Source organism: Otolemur garnettii, unplaced genomic scaffold, assembly GCF_000181295.1.
Source record: "Otolemur garnettii isolate 467f Iridium unplaced genomic scaffold, OtoGar3 scaffold00175, whole genome shotgun sequence".
Lineage (NCBI taxonomy): Eukaryota > Metazoa > Chordata > Mammalia > Primates > Galagidae > Otolemur > Otolemur garnettii.
In genome coordinates, this window is record NW_003852570.1 from 1,941,708 (window position 1) to 1,957,068 (window position 15,361).

A 15,361-nucleotide genomic window follows, 5' to 3' on the forward strand; every position below is an offset into this window, starting at 1 on the left:
GCCTGTAGTCCCAGCTACTTGGGAGGCTGAGGCAAGAGAATCATTTAACCCCAAGAGTTTGAGGTTGCTGTAGGCCGTGATGCCACGGCACTCACTTTACCCACGGTGACAGCTTGAGACTCTGTCTCAAAAAAGGAAGAATAGAAAGAAAGAAAGAAAATGATATCAGAATGACTGAATTATCATTAAAAGTTATTTGTTCGGGTGCCAGCCCCATATACTAAGGGTGGCATGTTCAAACCCAGCCCTGGTCAAACTGCAACAACAACAACAGAAAAAATAGCCGGGCATTGTGGTGGGTGCCTGCAGTTCTACCTACTCGGGAGGCTGAGGCAAGAGAATCGCCTAAGCCCAGGAGTTGGAGGTTGTTGTGAACTGTGACGCTACAGCACTCTACCGAGGGTGATAAAGTGAGACTTGGTCTCTACAAAATTAAAAAAAGAAAAAAGAAAGTTACTTATTCAAATATGTACTCTCAACCCAACCAAGCAGTTATATAAATGATTCTTACATAAGAATTAAACAATTTATAACACATTTCAGATCAATGAAACTACATGGTATCTTAGGAAAATATAAGTAGGAAAACACTCCTACTATTAACTAAGTAAACATATATAAATAGCACCTACACTAGTTATTGGTAAACAGGTGATACTTATAATTACATAATAAGTATTATTACTATAAAGTAAACAGCCAGGGATTAATGGCATGTGCCCAAGTTATATATACCTGGCCAAACATGGACTCTCCCCCAAAGGAGGAAAATAATCACTTTTTTCCTTCTCCATAGGGATTCCCAACAAATGGCAGATAACAAGGAAGGCTGTAGCATAAACATGTGCCTCTACTTTTTATCCTCTTACCAAGATGAAAATCTTCTATTTCAACCCTTCCAAATCTGAATTAAAGGAGAGAACCAGATTGGGAGGTAGGAGGGAAGAAGGAGGGAGAGAGAGAATAAGAGAGAGGGAGGGGCAGAGGGACAGGGAGGAACTGAGGGAAGTGGAGGAAGAGAAAGAGAGAGAAGGAAAGAGAGCATATGCATGTGTCAATGTAGTTTTCAATAAATATGTTTTCTGTTGGGTAGATGGTCAATTGATTGGATGAATAAACAATCTCTGAATTCTCTTGTGAGATGAAAAAGCTGAAAGGAGAATGTTATTTCTCAGTCATAAGACCAGATATGGTGAGAAACTACTAACATTCTGAGTCCTTTGCCAGATACTATTTACTTTCGTCTTAAGATGAAAATAAAAGCAGCAAATCTCCTTTAATTCAGTGATCCATATTAGTATCATCAACAATGGGACAACCACTGTACTATTTGGTCTATTTCCTTCGTAGGCATTATGTACTTCCTACATACCACCTTTGAACTATTCACACCAAAAATCTTTAAGTTGGATATAATTAAGCCTTTTGAGCTAACTTTCAATTTACAGGAAATAACAATGAATAAAAGATGAAATTAAATGACAATATATGGAAACAATGAGAAAAATCCAGAAGGTGAGAAAAGAGTATACTATCTGATCCAACATTCTGCAATGGAAAAGTTCTTTTTTTTTTTTTTTGAGACAGAGTCTTACTACATCACCCTCAAAGGTAGAATGTCATGATGTCACAGCTCACAGCAACCTCCAACTCTTGGGCTTAAGCAATTCTCTTGCTTCAGCCTCCCAAGTAGCTGAGACTACAGATGCCCGCCACAACGCCTGGCTATTTTTTTTTTCTATTACAGTTGTCATTGTTGTTTAGCTGGCTGGGCCAGGTTTGAATCCCCCACCCTCAGTATATGTGGCCGGCACCATAACCACTGTGCTACAGGCGCTGTGAGCCAGGAAAAGTTCTTATATCTATGTTGCCCAATACAGTAGCCACTAGTCACATGAGGGAATTCAGCATTTGAAGTGCACCTTCTGGTCACGGGTTGTGGTGCAGACATGGCCAAGTCCAAGAACCACACCACATACAACCAGTCCTGAAAGTGGCACAGAAATGGCATCAAGAAACCCTGATCACAAAGATATGAATCTCTTAAGGGGGTAGATCCCAAGTTCCTGAGGAACATGCGCTTTGCCAAGAAGCACAAGAAGGGCCTGAAGAAGATGCAGGCGAACAATGCCAAGGCTGTGAGTGCACGTGCTGAAGCTATCAATGCCCTTGTAAAGCCTAAGGAGGTTAAGACCAAGATCCCAAAGGGTGCCAGCCGTAAACTCAGACGATTTGCCTACATCACCCACCCCAAGCTTGGGAAGCATGCTCATGCACTCATTGCCAAGGGTCTCAGGCTCTGCCGGCCAAAGGCCAAGGCCAAGGATCAAACAAAGGTCCAATCTGCTGCTTCATCTGCAGCTCCAGCTTGTTTCAGCTCAGGCTCTCAAAGGTGTCCAGGTCCCCACAAAGGCTCCAGAGTAGAGGCATCTGTCTGCCATGAGGACAAAAGGACTGGTGTGACCTCTAGGCTGCTGTCTATATGGGGCTGGGGTCCTCCTGTGCTATTTGTACAAATAAACCTGAGGCAGGAAAAAAAAAAAAACGAAATGCACCTTCTTCAATATGAGATGTGCTATAGGCAAAAAACACATACTGAATTTCAAAGAAAAAAGAATAGGGCAGCGCCTGTGGCTCAGTGAGTAGGGCGTTGGCCCCATATACTGAGGGTGGTAGGTTCAAACCTAGCCCATGCCAAACTGCAACAAAAAAATAGCTGGGCATTGTAGTGGGCGCCTGTAGTCCCAGCTACTGGGGTGGCTGAGTCAAGAGAATTGCCTAAGCTCAGGAGTTGGAGGTTGCTGTGAGCTGTGTGATGGATGCCATGGCACTCTACTGAGGGCGATAAAGAGAGACTCTATCTCAAAAACAAACAAAAAAAATGTAAACTATCTCATTAATAATTTTATATTGATTAGATATTAAAATAACAATAACTTTGATATACTGGGTTAAATTAAATATATTATTGACATTAATTTCACATTTATTTTTACTTTTTTATCATGGCTTAACTTACAGATGTGGCTAACATTATGATTCCACTGAATATAGAATGGAATATAGATTCTGTTCTAGAATACTTATTATTTTACCTGTTACAATTTAGGTTTACGATCCACCTGCAACTGCTTTTTGTGGATAATATGTGCTAGTAAGCAATGCTCATTTTTTTGGCCATATGGACATTGCACTGATGTTACCTTTTTTTTTTTTGGAGACAGAGTCTCACTCTGTTGCCCTAGGCTAGCTTGTCATGGTGTCAGCCTAGCCACAGCAACTCAAATTACTGGGCTCAGGGATCCTCCTGTATTTGCCTCCCAAAGTAGCTGGGACCACAAGAGTGTGCCACAACACCCAGTTATATTTTTTCTATTTTTAATAAAGACAAGATCTCCTTCTTTTTCAGGCTTGCCTCAACTCCTGAGATAAAGCAATCAGCCTGTCTCAGACTCCCAGAGTGCTAGGATTACAGGCAAGAGCCACAGCACTTGGCCTGATGTTATCATTGACTGAAAGAGATTTCCCTTGTCAGGTTTTGGTATAAAGATTACACTTACTCCATTTAAAAAGAAAACTAGGAAATGTTGACAACTTTTCAATAAATATGTTTTCTGTTGGGTAGATGGTCAATTGAATAGATGAATAAACAATCTCCAACTTCTCCTGTGAGACAAATTCAGTTCTCTAGAAAAGTTTGTTGTCATATTGATGTTACATTACTAAAATGGAATAAGTCATCAGGAAAGCCATTTGGGCCTCCAGTTCTCTTTGTGGGAAGATTGTTGAATGAGTTACTGAGAACTGTATTAAAATCTGCAACTATGATTGTGGACCTATTTCCATTTTCAGTTCTGCAAATTTTTGTTTCATATATGTCTAGGCAATGCTATTAGGTATACAGAAATTTAAGAATATTATATCTACCTTTTGAATTAACCTTTTTTATCATTATGAAGTATTCTCTTCTCTGGCAAAACTTCTTAACCAGGCCTACTTCATCTGACAATAGTGTGGACATGTCAGTTACCTTTTGTATAGAATTCCATAATGTATTTATTATTACTATATTTTATATCCTTTTCCTTTCAATATTTCTATGACCTTTACACTGAAACTATGTATCTTGTAAACAGCATTTACTTGTTTTTTTTTTTTTTTTTTTTAAAAACCTTACAAACTCTACTCTGAATTGTATTATTTGGTCTACTTGTAGATATATTTGGATTTATATCTCTCTCTCATCTTGCTATCTGTCTTCTATTTGTCCCAAGGGTTCTTTGATCCTATTTCTCCTTTTTTTTTTTTTTTCTTTTTGGCTCTCCAGTAACTTTTATTGGACAAAGGTATGGAATGACATAGGGTATCTGTCATTAATTAACAGGGTCATTTATAACATCTTTACATTTATCTTATCTTTAAAATTCTTGTTTTCAATAAACCATTAGAATGTTACAAGGGGCATGCTTCTATTTCATGAAAAAAGCTGTTCAAAAATGAGCAGCTTGTCAATCTATTGTAAATAGACATTGCATAAAACATTCTTACAGTGAGGTCTGAGAAATAGTTCTGTCTAAGAATTTGCTTTTGATTCTGAATTTTCAAAATAAAATATTCAAGGCATAAAAAAGCAAAACAGATGCATAGTGTTATTTTTATCCAAGTCACTTCCCAGAGTTTGTATGTGTTTCTGTGCTCTACTGACTAAAATACAAGCAATAGGCATCTTCTAACTAAAAGTTAACTAAACTTATCAGTCTGCAGTTAAAATGTCACAGTGGAATAACATACATAAAGAGAGCTTTTTAACCTTTAGGACTTAAAATAATACTGCTGTATTTCAACATTAAAGAAAGGTTCCATTATGTATTTTTTTGCATTGGCATTTTAAAATATAAGAATAAATTTTCATAATAAAACACATAGAATACTTCAATATATCTAATATACCATATGTGAATTGAAAATATGTCAACTTGATAACTACAGTAAAGCATGTTAAGTATCTAGTAAAAGCTAAGAAGAAATTTCCTAATGAGTGGTATCCTTTTAAGAGTAACTAGATTTAGTGGGTTTTCTTAAAATGAACATAAACAAAAGATTTGAAAAAGCAGGTAGTGATGCCATTATAGTGAATTTTAGAAAAAGCATAGTGCAAACAAGGTGACTTCTAGCAGAGAGACCAGAGAGATCAGAAAACTGGAAGCAGCTTACAAGGTTGGCCACATTTTATCCACTGCTGAGAGCAGAATCAGTGGCCTAGCACATTTGGTTTAAGGTACTAGAGTCTTTAGTGCTGATCCCACAGCCTAAAGCCAAGCAGGTCCTACAGATACATGCCCTGAACTGACCTGGATGGACATGCTTCACAATCAGCAGAGAGCTGAATGGTGTAAAGTTCATGAAAAAACTCTCTCTTTCACTTTGTTTTGGTATGTGAATGAATGTCTACTAATCTCGGATGTCATGTGTGGATCACATAAATACTGTGTATAATGTGGAAAACAGAATTAAATAAGAAATACACCGGCCATCAATGTCAGAGTCTCTAAACAGCAGGTCATAGATATAACTGGTTGTGCAACATGACAACATGATGAGAGAGGCATACTTACAATTAACAAATTTTATTTCCTATAATTAAGGCAAATAAAATATAAAACGGCACTTAGTGCAATGTTTTGTCATATCATACATCAGAAATGCCATAGGACATACCTGGCTAGACCCTGTATACACAGGACATATCATGTTGGAAACTCAAGTACAAAAGGAAGACATGCAACATAGAATTTTTACATACATACATGTAAAATACATCTAGTGGTAGTGTCCATTGAATTAGATTTATTATATGACTTCCTGTGCCACCTCCACTAGCTTTCAGAACACCCTAAATTCTTTTTTCCCCACAAAGATCTACTTTTGTCTTTTTTTTTATCCTTCTTAATAAATTTATTAACATTTTCTTTTGAGGTTGTATTTTTAAAAAACAACTTTTCTGAAGTATAATTGACATATAGTAAATTATACATATTTGTTTTTTATTTATTTTTTATGAGGGACAATGTGCTGGGTTTATATACTTGAAATACAACAAACTGGTTAACAAACATAGCCTTCACCACATTTTCTAAATTATTGTGTTAAGACACTTATGCTCTACACTTAGTAGATTTGACACGTACCCTTGTAAAATGCACCATAGGTGTGGTTCAACCAATTACCCTCCCTCTACCCATCTTTCCCCTTCCCCTCCCTTCCACACTATGAAGTGTGGGTGATTAAATATTGGTTTCATAATAGTACTGAGTACACTGAATACTTTTTCTTCCATTCTAGAGATACTTTACTAAGAAGAATATATTTCAGCTCCATCCATGTAAACATAAAAGAGGTAAAGAATCCATCTTTTCTTAAGGCTGCATAATATTCCACGGTGTACATATACCACAATTTATTGATCCATTCATGGGTGGATGGGCACTTGGGCTTCTTCCATGACTTAGCAATTATGAACTGAGCTGCAATAAACATTCTGGTGCAAATATCTTTGTTATAAAGTGATTTTTGGTCTTCTGGATATATACCTAGTAGAGGAATTGCAGGATCAAACAGCAAGTCTATTTTTGGATCCCTAAGTAATCTCCAAACTTCTTTCCAAAAGGAACATTCTACTTCACAATCATACCAGCAGTGCAGAAGTGTTCCCTTTTCTCCACATCCACACCAGGATCTCTAGTTTTGGGAGTTTGTTATATGGGCTACTCTTACTGGAATTAGATGATATCTCCAAGTGGTTTTGATTTCCATTTCTCTGATGATTAAGGCTGATGAGCATTTCTTCATGTGTCTGTACACCATGTGCCTTTCTTCTGCAGAAAATTTTCTATTCAAATCTCTTGCCCACACCGAGATGGGATCACTTGTTCTTTTCTTTTTCTTTTTTTTTTTTTAACTTGTTCTTTTCTTGCTAATATGTTTTAGTTCTCTGTGGATTCTGGTTATCAAAACTTTATCAGAGACATAACATGCAAAATATCTTCTCCCATTCTGAGGGCTGTCTGCTTGCTTTACTTACTGTGTTCTTGGCTGTGCAAAAGCTTTTTAGTTTGATCAGATCCCAGTAATGTATTTTTGGTGTTGCTTCAATTGCCGGCAGGGGGGTCTTCCTCATATAATATTCACCCAGGCCAATTTCTTCAAGTGTTTTCCCTGCACTGTCTTCTAGTACTTTTATACTTTCATATCTTAAGTTTAAATCTTTTAACCAGTGATGATCAATTTTTGTTAATGGTGAAAGGTGTGGGTCCAGTTTCAGTCTTCTACAGGTTGCCCACCAGTTCACCCAGCACCATTTGTTAAATAGGGAGTCTTTCCCCCACTGAATGTTTCTGATAGGGTTATCAAAGATCAAATGACAATAAGTCTGGGTTCATCGCTTGGTTCTCTATTCTGTTCCATACATCTATCTCTCTGTTTTTGTGCCAGTACCATAATGTTTTAATCACTATACATTTATAGTATAGTCTGAAGTCTGGCAGCATGATTTCCCCCTGATTTGTTTTTATTTCTGAGTAATGTCTTGGCTAATGGAGGTTTTTTTCTGATTCCATATAAAAAACAAAGTATTATTTTCTTGAGATCTTTAAAGTATGTCAGTGGTGCTTTTAATAGGGAATGCACTGAATTTGTATATTGCTTTGGGTAGTATGGACATTTTAACAATGTTGTTTCCTCCCAGCCATGAGGAATGCTAATCCATTTGTTAACATTTTCAGCTTTTCCTTTTCTGAGTTTCATAGTTCTCTTTGTAGAGATTTTTCACATCCTTTGTTAGGTAAATTCCCAAATATTTCATCTTCTTTGGGACTACTTTAAAAGGAATAGAGTCCTTAACTGATTTTTTCAGCTTGACTATTATTGGTATATATAAAAGTTACTGATTTGTGAGTATTGATTTTGTATCCTGAGACACTGCTGTATTCCTTGATCATTTCTAAGAGTTTTGTAGTTGAGTCCATGGGGTTTTCCGGGTATAAAATCATATCATCTGCAAAAAGTGAAAGTTTGATCTCCTCTGACCGTGTATGGATACTCTTGATCACTTTCTCTTGCCTGACTGCAATACCTAAGACTTCCATTGCAATGTTAAATAGCAGTGGAAACAATGGGCAACCTTGTCTGGTTCCTGATCTGAGTGGAAATGTTGTCAATTTTACTCCATTCAATACAATATTGGCTGTAGGTTTGATGTAGATGGCCTCTATCATTTTAAGAAATGTCCCTTCTACACCTATTTTCTTAAGTGTTCTAATCAAGAAAGGAGGCTGGATACTTTCAAAAGCTTTTTCTGCACCTATCCAACAAATGGTGCAGGGAAAACTGGATAACCACATTAAAAGACTGAATTTCGACCCACACATTTCACCACTTACAAAAAATAAATCAAAATGGATAAAAGAGTTAAATCTAAGACATGAAACAATAAAAATCTTGGAAGAAAGTGTGGTTAAAAACTCATAAGGATGTTGGACTAGGGAAACATTTTATGACAAAGACTTCAAAGGCCATCAAAACAATGACAAAAATTAACAAATGGGACACAATTAAGTTGAAAATTTCTCCACAGCTAAGGACACAACAAGTAAAGGAAAAAAAAAAAACCCTTAAGAATGGTAAAAGATATTTGCAGGGTAGAATCTGACAAGAGTTGATGAGTAGAATCTAGAGAGAACTCAAATTAATCAACAAAAAAAGACTCAACAATACCATCTATCACTGGGCAAGAACTATGAACAGAACCTTCCCTGATGAAGACAGACAAATGGCTAACAAACATTTGAGAAAATGCTTATCTTCTCTGATCATCAGAGAAATGCAAATCAAAAACACGTTGAGATATCATCTAACCCCAGTGAGGATAGCCTACATCACAGTCGCAAAGCTATAGATGCTGGAGTGGATGCGGAGAGAAGGGAACACTTTTACACTACTGGTGTGACTGCAAACTAATACAACATTTTTGGACATAAGTATGGAGAATCCTCAAAGAACTCAAATTAGACCCCCCCTCAATTTGATCCTGCAATCCCATTACTAGACATCTACTCACAAAAAAAATCCCTTTATTGTAAGTATATTTGCACTAGACTGTCTATTGCAGTTCAATTTACAATACCCAAAATGTTGAAACAACATAAATGCCCACCAACCCAGGAATGCGTTAACGAGCTGGTATACATATATCATGGAATACTATGCAGCCATTTAAAAAGATGAAGACTTTAGATCTTTTATATTAACTTGGATGGAAGTGGAACACATTCTTCTTAGTAAAGCATCAGAAAAATGGAAAAGGAAGACTCCAGTGTATTCAATTCTAATATGAAGATAGTAGATGATCTAATACAAATTGGGGGTAGCGGAATGGGGCATCGGGTAGACGGAAGGCAGGACAAGGTTGGGGGTTTTGGTATATGGCACACCTCTTGTGGGCAGGCGACAATTATAAGGGGTACTTTACCTAACAAATGCAACTAGCATAACCTAATTCTTTGTACCCTCAATGAATCCCTAACAATAAAAAAAGAAAAAAATAAGAAATAAAATAGGAAGTTTGGCAAAGATGGAGGACTGCAACCAGCATTTTACAGAAGCTCCCATCCAGAAGGAGGCTTAAAGGACAGAAGTTTAGCAAGTTAGCTGATGGTCTGGAGCAGAGCCAAGAGAGAAGATTGAAGAGCACACTTCAACCTTCCTGAGGTGAGCTGCGACCCCAAAAATACAACCAAAAGGTACAAAATCCACCACCAAGCGGATAGGAGTCCCCTCCCTCACAACAAGGGCTCACAGTTTACTCCATGCAAACAAGCGAGCAGAGTTCAAATTTCCTCCCACTCTATCCCACAGGAGAGACCCCCTAAAAACTGGACCTCCTACCCATGCTTCAGTGCCACAGCACCCTCCGGCCAGGCATAAAACTGTAAAACTGTATAAAACTGTATTTATTCCCTACCTGCAACATTGAACTCCAAGGAGTCCCCAACCACCCACTCCAAGGTGTGGAGGTTTCTTACCTATGGAATCCAGATTCTTGGGCATCTCCTTGAGAGAAGTGGAGGGGGAAGGGGCTGGTGCTGTTCTGTGCTGACTGTGGCACAGGCATGAGGAGAAGAAAATTGGCCCAGGGGACACCTATACAGCAACAGTGGCATCCTGAGCTGCAAACTGATGCCATTCCAGCCCCATCTCTCTGGGCAAACAGAAGTTCTGGACAGCAGCCACAGGCAAAACGCAGATAACTTTCATAAGTAAAGCACCAGCCCTCAGGGTCTAATCCACCTGAGACAAAGGCAGTGGGCAGGCAGAGGCTAGAATTGACACCTGAGTGTAAACTGCTATTTGTCTGCTACTCAGAGCTGAATGCAACTTCTGACTTGCAGAGAAATATAGCTGGACAGAAGCCTAATTTAAACACGCAAGCCCCCCCCCCCCCCCCCCCCGCCGAACTCCTATTTCTGGCTGATTTTGGCAGTCGTAAACCCCGGGAGCAGTGGCCTACTGGAGTGAATAGGGTCACAGACCTAGGGGATTATGAGTGACTGGTTGCAAGGTGGGGAAAGAGGTATTAACCTTCCCAGACTAACCCATTTGCCAGGTGGGTCCCTTCACCCTCATGGAGCACTGGAGCAAGTTATATCTGAGCTGCAAGCAGACCACTCTTATCTAGCTCCCAGAGACATTTGAACTCTTCCACCTGAAATGGGTGCTGACTGGGACAACTGATTTGGACCCCTTAAACCTGGCAGACCACCCAAGGACTATTCAAAGGGGCACCCCAGGTGTATGGTTGAGTGAAGGTTTGAACTATACAACACTGTATATATATTCCCCACCTGCACCATTGCACACTGAGGAGTTTCCACCAACTCACTCCAAGGTTTGGAGGTATGGAGTTCAGATTCTTGGGCATCTCCTTGAGACAAGTGGAGGGGAAAGGGGCTGGTGCTGTTCTGTGCTGACTGTGGCACAGGCGTGAAGAGAAGAAAATCAGCTCGGGGATGCCAATACAGCAACAGTGGCATCCTGAGCTGCAAAATGACGCCATTCCAGCCCCATGTTTCTGGGCAAACAGAGGTTCTGGACAGTAGCCACAGGCAAAACGCAGACACCTTTTGTAAGTAAAGCACCAGTCCTCAGGGTCTAATCCACCTGAGACAAAGGCAGTGGGCGGGCAGAGGCTAGAATTGACACCTAAGTGTAAATTGCTATTTGTCTGCTGGCCAGAGCTAAATGCAACCTCTGACTTGCAGAGGAATCTAGCCAGACAGAAGCCTAATTTAAACACGCAAGGCCCTCCTGCCAAACTCACATTACTGGCTGATTTTGCCAGCTGTAAACACTGGGAGCAGTAGCCTACTGGAGAGAATAGGGTCACAGACCAAGGGGATTATGAGAGACTGGGTGCAAGGTGGGGAAGGAGATATTAACCTTCCCAGAGTAACCCATTTGCCAGGTGGGTCCCTTTGCCCTCACGGAGCGGGGCGGACCCAAAACTGCTTGCTAGAGTCACACGCCTCACGGGAGGCAGAGGAGATCTCTACCCCAGGTTTCTGCCTTAGGCAGGCCCAGAAATGCTTGCTAGTGCCATGGGGGTCCTGCAGGCAGTGGCAGAGGAGTCCTCTGTTCCAGGTAGACCCAAAACAGCTTGCTAGAGACACGCACACCCCATGGAGGCCAGTAGAGGAGTTCCCCGCTCCAGGCACCCAAGTTGGGTGGGCCCAGAACTGCTTGCTAGAGCCATGCATGCCCTGCAGGTGGTGGTGGAGGGGTCTACCACTCTGGGCGGGCCCAGAAGTATTTGCTAGAGCCACATATGTTCCAAGGACGGAGGTGGAGGAGGTCCCCACTCCGGGCTCCTGGGCTGAGAGGGCACAGATCAGCTTGCTAGTGCCACACACATCCAATGGGCGACGGTGAAGGAGTCCTCCGCTCCCCCCCAGCTACTCTGGCAAGGCTGAACTAGGACTGATCTGGTCAATCCTGTACGCTGCACTACCGCTGCCATTCCCCCACCCCGGGTGCTCCAGGGTGTTGAACTAGGACTGATCTAGCCACTACAGTTCCCCTGTTCCACCAGTTGGCCCGGAGGGGCCGAACTAAGACTGATTCAGCTTTTACGGGTCTCTTGCCAGTCTCCTGCCCCCAGGTTGCCCCGGAAGGCTGAACGAGGTCTAATCCAGCCACACACGCTCCTGTGCAGCTGCTGCCATTCCATTGTACCCCAGTTGCCCCAGCACCCGAGAACTGGGAGAAGACAACAGACACGCTCTGCCTGTCTCTCTGGGCAACCAGAAGAAGCCACCAACTGAACGGTTCTGATAAGGCCTTCAAACAAGGTAAACTGAGCATGGGGCAGAATCAGCGGAAAAACTCTGGTAACTCGAATATCCAGAGTAGATCAACTCCACGAAGGGAAAATGGGGCAGATGCAATTGAAGATCCCATCCACAAGCAAATGGCTGTGATGTCAGAAATCGAGTTCAGAACGTGGATAGCAAATAAGATTAACAGAATGAAAGGAAGGAATTAGGAGTTCAAGAAATTATTCAAAAGATGTCTCAAGAACTCAACGATTTCAAAGAAAAAATGATCAAAGATTTTGAAACACTGAGACTAGAGGTTGCAGCCCTCAACAATCTGAAAGACACAATGGAATCCCTCTGTAACAGAGTGCAGCAGGCAGAAGAAAGGATCTCTGATACTGAAGACAAAGCTTTTGAAGAAGCCTAGGAGCGCACAGGTCAAAAGAAATGGAGAGGAAAAACAGATCTCACTCTCAGAGAGCTCTCAAATAATTCAAAGAAAACTAATATTCACCTTATAAGAATCCGTGAAGGTGATGAAGTTGCTTCAAAAAACACAGAGGCTCTTCTTCATGAAATTATGAAAGAGAACTTTCCAGACATGCCAAGAGATTCTGAAATTCAGATAGCAGATAGTTTCAGAACCCCAGCACGACTTAACCCGAACAATACATCCCCCAGACACATCATAATTAACTTCACCAAAGTTAAGATGAAAGAGAAAATTCTGAAAGCAGTTAGACATAAGAAAATCATAACCTAAAAGGGGAAGAGTATTAGGATAACTGCAGATCTCTTGGCTGAAACCTTTCAGGCTAAAAGAGGATGGTCATCAACTTTTAATCTCCTAAAACAAAATAACTTTCAACCCAGGATCCTGTATCCAGTGAAACTGAATTTCATCTACGATGGAGAAATTAAATACTTTAATGACATTCACATGCTGAAGGAATTTGCCATAACTAAACCAGTTCTCCAGGAAATTCTCAAACCTATCCTCCATAATGACCACTGCAATCCTCCACCACAAAAGTAAACCCACTCAGCAACTTTTGATCAAATTCCAACTTCCACAATGGTAAAAGGATTAAAAATGTCTACTGGACTTTCGAGCAACTCGAAGCCCGAAACAGGCTTATCAATAATTTCTATCAATGTGAATGGCTTAAATTATCCTCTAAAGACGAACAAATTGGCTGATTGGATACAGAAACCCAGACCAGAAATCTCTTGTATAGAAGAATCTCATCGTACCTTAAAAGACAAATATAGACTCAGGGTGGGGATGGTCATCTATATTCCAGGCTAATGGAAAGCAGAAAAAAGCAAGTGTTGCAATATTATTCAAGATACAATAGGTTTAAAACCAATGAAAGTAACCAAAGATAAAGATGGTTATTTATATTTGTTAAGGGCCATACTCAATATGAAGAGATCTCAATTATCAATAACTATGCACCCAACAAGAATGCACCTCAATTTATAAAAGAGACTCTAACTGGCATAAGCAACTTGATCTCTCCCAGCTCCATCATAGTCAGAGATTTCAACACTCCTTTGCAGTGTTGGACAGATTCTCCAAAAAGAGACTTAGCAAAGAAATTTTAGATTTAAATTTAACTATTCAAATTTTAGACCTAACAGACATCTACAGAACTTTTCATTGTAACAAAACTGAATACACATTTTTCTCTTCAGTCCACGGAACATACTCCAAAATTGATCACATCTTAGGTCATAAGTCTAACCTCAGTAAATTTAAAAGAATAGAAATTATTTCATGCATCTTCTTGGACCATCATGGAATAAAAGTTGACCTTGGTAACAACAAGAATTTGCAGTCCTGTACAAAAACATGGAAGCTAAATAACTTTATGCTGAATGACAGATGGGTCAAACACAAGATCAAGAAGGAAATTACCAAATTTTTAGAACATAATGATAATAAAGATACAAGTTATCAGAACTTCTGGGATACCGCAAAGGCCGTCCAAAGAGGGAAATTTATAGCATTACAAGTCTTCCTCAAGACAACAGAAAGACAGGAGGTTAACAACTTCATGGGACATCTTAACCATTGGAAAAGGAAAAATATTCCAATCCGAAACCCAGCAGAAGAAAAGAAATAACCAAAATTACAGGAGAATTAAATGAAATTGAAAATAAAAGGATTATAAAACAGATCAATAAATCCAAAAGTGGGGTTTTTGAAAAGGTCAATAAAATACATAATCCCGTGGCCAGCCTAACCAAGAAAAAAAGAGTAAAATCTCTAATCTCATCAATCAGAAATGGTAAAGATGAAATAACAAAAGACCCTTTAGAAATTCAAAAAATCCTTAATGAATATTACAAGAAACTTTATTCCCAGACATATGACAACCTGAAGGAAATCGACCTATACTTGGAAGCATGCCACCTCCAAAGACTTAACCAGAAGGAAGTGAAAATGTTGAACAGACCTGTATCAAACTCTGAAATAGCATCAACTATACAAAATGTCCCTAAAAAGAAAGCCCAGGACCAGATGGCTTCACATCAGTATTCTACCAAACCTTTAAAGAGGAACTACTACCCATACTACTCAACCTTTTCCAAAATGTAGAAAAAGATGGAATACTACCCAACACATCCTATGAAGCAAATATCACCTTGATTCCCAAACCAGGAAAAGATGCAGCAAGAAAAGAAAATTATAGACCAATGTCCCTAATGAATATTGATGCGAAAATATTCAACAAGGTCCTAATCAACAGAATCCAGCAACACATCAAACAAATCATACACCATGATCAAGTGGGTTTTATCGAAGGATCTCAAGGATGGTTCAACATACAAAAATCTGTAAATATAATTCATCACATAAATAAATTAAAAACCAAAGACCATATGATTCTCTCAATTGATGCAGAAAAAGCTTTTGGTAACATCCAGCATCCCTTTATGATCAGAACACTTAAGAAAATTGGTATAGAAGGGACATTTCTTAAACT

The 15,361-nt window shown here is 39.6% G+C and overlaps 1 protein-coding gene and 1 pseudogene across 1 annotated transcript in view; both read right to left on the reverse strand.

Moving 5' to 3' along the window:
• Nucleotides 1-15,361, reverse strand: part of ATP7A (ATPase copper transporting alpha) — a 164,029-nt gene that overhangs the window by 109,777 nt on the left and 38,891 nt on the right. The gene's annotated exons all lie outside the window — the stretch shown is intronic.
• Nucleotides 4,491-5,363, reverse strand: LOC100958650 (annotated as a pseudogene).